Source organism: Haematobia irritans, chromosome 3 (genome assembly GCF_050003625.1).
Source record: "Haematobia irritans isolate KBUSLIRL chromosome 3, ASM5000362v1, whole genome shotgun sequence".
NCBI classification, from domain to species: Eukaryota; Metazoa; Arthropoda; class Insecta; order Diptera; family Muscidae; genus Haematobia; species Haematobia irritans.
In genome coordinates this window covers 53,062,552-53,067,276 of record NC_134399.1, presented here as the reverse complement: position 1 = coordinate 53,067,276, position 4,725 = coordinate 53,062,552, and the positions used below count along the sequence as shown (strand labels likewise).

The window sequence follows — 4,725 nt, the reverse complement described above, 5'->3', positions numbered from 1 at the left end:
CAAAGAAGTAGCTGATCAATTTCCCAAGGGAAAATAAAATGTTAATTTTGTAATAACAAGCAACAACCACCAACTTAATTCAATATCGCTCCCTGTTAAATAGCGCTCCAAGCTACTGAACACATATATGTTTATAGGCTATTTCTAAATTAATATATGTTTGCATCCAAGCATATTATATTTACAAACATTTTATGTCCCAAACATAATATGTTCTAACATATTAACATATATGTCCCAAACATGTTATGCTAGTTTATGAACATTATATGCTTGCACTCAAAAATATTGTGTTTAAAAATTTGTGTTCCAAACATATAATGTTTATAGCCAAACATATGAAAAACAGTCTTTTTCATCCGCACCCTCACAAAAAATCGCTTCTGTAACATATACTCCCAAACATATTTTGCTTCAAGCATATACATTTTTGGGTATTGCCCAAACATTTATATGTTTGATCTCTACCAATATATAATATGTTTGAAAGCATATTGGTCTAAACAATATATGTTTGGGTAGTCTAAGTTCCAAACATTTTGTATTTTTGCATCCAAATTCAATAATGTTGTCTTCCAAAAAACAATATGTTATTATGTGACCATATAATATGTTTGGAAGCATTTTGCACTCAAAAATATTATATGCTTAAAAAAATTCTCCCAAACAATATTGTGCTCAAAATTTTATTTATTTATTTATATATTTACAATCATAATGAATTATGAAAATAAACAGGTAATATAGGTGCTAACAACATAGGTTTTCGACCTGAATGCTCAAACTTATGTTTCTGCCCAATTGTATATTCCCCCACATCTTTCTCACTTCCACGAGATTTTTTAGTTCTTAGCAACTTTTTCTGTAATACAAACATTGCAGAAGAAATTATTCAATTTTATGATTTTTTTTTATTTTAATTTTACCTTTTGCCGGACGGGGATTCGGACCACACAGTTTGTAAGGATCAAAGAAGTAGCTGATCAATTGCCCAAGGAAAAATAAAATGTTAATTTTGTAATAACAAGCAACAACCACCAACTTAATTCAATATCGCTCCCTGTTAAATAGCGCTCCAAACTACTAAACACATATATGTTTATAGGCTATTTCTAAATTAATATATGTTTGCATTCAAGCATATTATATTTACAAACATTTTATGTCCCAAACATAATATGTTCTAACATATTAACATATATGTCCCAAACATGTTATGCTAGTTTATGAACATTATATGTTTGCACTCAAAAATATTGTGTTTAAAAATTTGTGTTCCAAACATATAATGTTTATAGCCAAACATATGAAAAACAGTCTTTTTCAACCGTGCGTGTAGTTGCCTATGTATATGTAATCATTTCGTGACATTTTGCGATGTTGTCAATACATTTCGATGAAATAAACGCGAAAAAATTCCAAAATGGCTGTTTTTTCCTTCAAAATATATTGTCAACACTATCATTTTTCAACGCGAAACAATGATTGAGTGGAACTTTTTTCGCACCAACAAACAGAGTACCTTTACAGTAGTATTTTATTTTTCGTGTTTAGCAGTGATCTCTTGTTTAGCAACGGAAACAGCGCACGACCACATTTCAATGCTTTTTCGGATGATTCATCTACATGTTCCTTGAATTTTAGATTTTTATCTAAAGTTATTCCCAAGTATTTTATTGATTTTTGTAAAGGGATAGTTGCACCACAAAATTTAATTAGTGATTTATTAAGGCCGGTACTCTGTTTGTTGGTGCGAAAAAGGTTCCACTAAATCATTGTTTCGCGTTGAAAAATGATAGTGTTGACAATATATTTTAAGGGAAAAAAAACAGCCATTTTGGGACTTTTTTGCGTTTATTTCGTCGAAATGTATTGACAACATCGCAGACTGTCACGAAATGATTACATATACATACGCAACTAGTGGCTCGATTTACACACACACGCATACAAAATAAATAATTTGAAAAAGAAGAAGCAGGCGAAGTTATTTTACAAATGTCTTTGGAATTAAAAAACTAATTTTACAGTGCTGCATTTTATTTTTTGGAACATAGCAATTAATTCTTGTAATTCCATTCATTGTTACCTCGGTACTATACATGTTGGATGAAGTGCTAATGCTTGTTTTGGAACATCAATTGCTGTGCCTCCTTTTGTTTAAATTATGTTTTGTGTTTATTATCCCGATGCCCAGTACAAATGAAACGATTGTAAAATATAATTCACCAAATAAAGCTTTTATTTTGTTAACATTTGTGTTTAAATTTCATGTTATATATGTACATTATTTATATTCCATATAGTAGGGAGCGGCTAGATGTTGGTTGCTAGTTTATTATGGAAATACAACTCCATGTTATACTTTGTTTTATCAATCATCAGATTACATTTTTAAATAATAATCAGATCCACTTTTGTGTTATAAATTCACAAAAATCAGTTTAATAAATAAATTATTTCTTAATTCACATTGCAAATGGCGCCATGTTATGAAAATACTGACTACGCGAGTTACGTCAGTTTTTCAACTCGAAAAAAAACAAAGTACCACAAATGGAAAAAATTTCGCTAGTTTTTCGCATGTTTTGGTTTTGTATGGAGTTTCAACGCGAAAACCGAACAGAGTACCGGCCTTTAAAGGGGAAAATTATTGCTTGCGTTTTGTCAGCGTTTATTTTGATTTTCCAATTATTAAAATATTTTTGAATATGTGATAACGAACTTTCCATTCTCTTGATAATTGCGTTTGAGACTTTACCATGCGTGATTAGCGCCGTATCATCGGCATATGTTTTGATTTTGTAGCAATTTGAAGTCCGATGTGTACAAAGAATACAAAGTTGGAGACAATATAGATCCTTGTGGAACACCTGCTGGAACAGTTTTTGGGAGCGAATGTTCACCATCCACAAACATCAGAGAACTTCTTTCTGTTAGAAAACTCTTAATGATTCTTTGTAAATAAATTGGGAAACCGAAGTTGTTTAGTTTGAATATAAGCCCCATGTGCAAAATCGAATCAAAAGCTTTTTCTATATCAGGACTGTTTTCTTTTAGGGCTAACCAGAACATCGTTGCACTGGTGTTCTATCCAGAACATCTCATCAGTGCAAGTCGCACCGATGTTGCCAGATTGTATTTTGATAAAGTGACGCTTCTTCGATTCACAGTAGCAATTTGTTGTGACTAATTTATCGACAAAAACGAATTTCAAACTGATACAATCCCAATAAACACAGGATGAGCGTTTTTCAAATGCAACAACTTTACAGTTTGAGAGTAAATATAATTTTCAACATAAATTCAACTTGACTTGAAATAGCTCATCTTCAATACATATTCAAATTGTTTGCGAATTACTTCCAATTTGCCAAAATGTTGACGAAATCTTTGAAAAGGTGTTGAAGATAATATGAGAAAACTTTGACAAAACACTACCCTAAAATGCAACGAAAAAACCATGTGGTTTTCAATACTTATTTGTGCAACGAAGTTCGTGGTCAATTGCAAGAAATAAAAAAATGGTAAATTTTAGACAAATAACCAAACCCAATAAACACAGGATGGGCGTTTTTCAAATGCAACAACTTTTCAGTTTGAGTGTAAATATAATTTTCAACATAAATTCAACTTGACTTGAAATAGCTCATCTTCAATACATCTTCAAATTGTTTGCGAATTACTTCCAATTTGCCAAACTGTTGACGAAATCTTTGAAAAGGTGTTGAAGATAATATGAGAAAACTTTGACAAAACACTATCTTAAAATGCAACGAAAAAACCATGTGGTTTTCAATACTTATTTGTGCAACGAAGTTCGTGGTCAATTGCAAGAAATAAAAAAATGGAAAATTTAAGCAAATAACCAAATAGTTTATAAAAATAGGTAAGTGAAAATAAAAAAATGAAATAAAACTTTAAGGAAGTCACTAAATGTATATCTCTTTGCAGAAAACTAAAATTATGGATTGTACGTTCTTGAAAACATTAAAAAGCTGACCAATGAAAAAATGGTGGACAATTAACTGGAACTGCTTCAAATAGTTTATAATAATTGGTACGTCAATATGAAAAATTAAATCAACACTTTAGAGAAGTCACTAAATTTAAATCTCTTTCCAGAAAACTAAAATCTTTGGATGCTACATCCTTGCAAACAATAAGAAGCTGACCAATGAAAAATGAGTGGCTTATCGACAAGAAAAAGTTTCCAGAAACGTTACAAGTGCAACCAATTAAAATTGTTAAAAACAACAAATTGTTGAAATCAACAACTTCTGGATGAAAATGTGCATCACTTCGTCAGTTTAATTCATATGCTATTATCAGTTTAAAATGGATATTTTGTGAATTCCTTCTGCTGGAAATCAATTCTAACACGCGGTCCAGTACGTTCCTAATTTCAAATTGCCCGCATGTTAATAAATTTTAATGCTGTTTTATGACACCAAAAGGAAGGAAATCGAATTATCAATGCAAAAGTGTTTACTAATAATGTTGAAGATACTTAAAGTTTTGTTGTATGTTTTGTTTTTTTTTTTGTTCTTATTTGTTGATATGTTTAATAAGATTATTATTTATCAATTGGTATTGTAGTGTATTATGCAGTGTAGTGTATTATTATATATTTTATTTTGATGAAAATGAATAAATTATACAAAATTCATAGAATTTTGGTTTTGACTTTCAATTTGAAGTGGGGATATCATTCATACAAATTTA

At 30.3% G+C, this 4,725-nt stretch overlaps 1 long non-coding RNA gene across 1 annotated transcript; it reads left to right on the top strand.

The window, feature by feature from the left end:
• The first annotated feature begins 3,777 nt into the window (after positions 1-3,777).
• LOC142230243 (uncharacterized) lies at positions 3,778-4,500 on the top strand. Its single transcript, XR_012720617.1, has 3 exons — positions 3,778-3,889; positions 3,955-4,060; positions 4,126-4,500. It is a non-coding gene; the product is annotated as an uncharacterized LOC142230243 (long non-coding RNA).
• Positions 4,501-4,725: the final 225 nt, after the last annotated feature.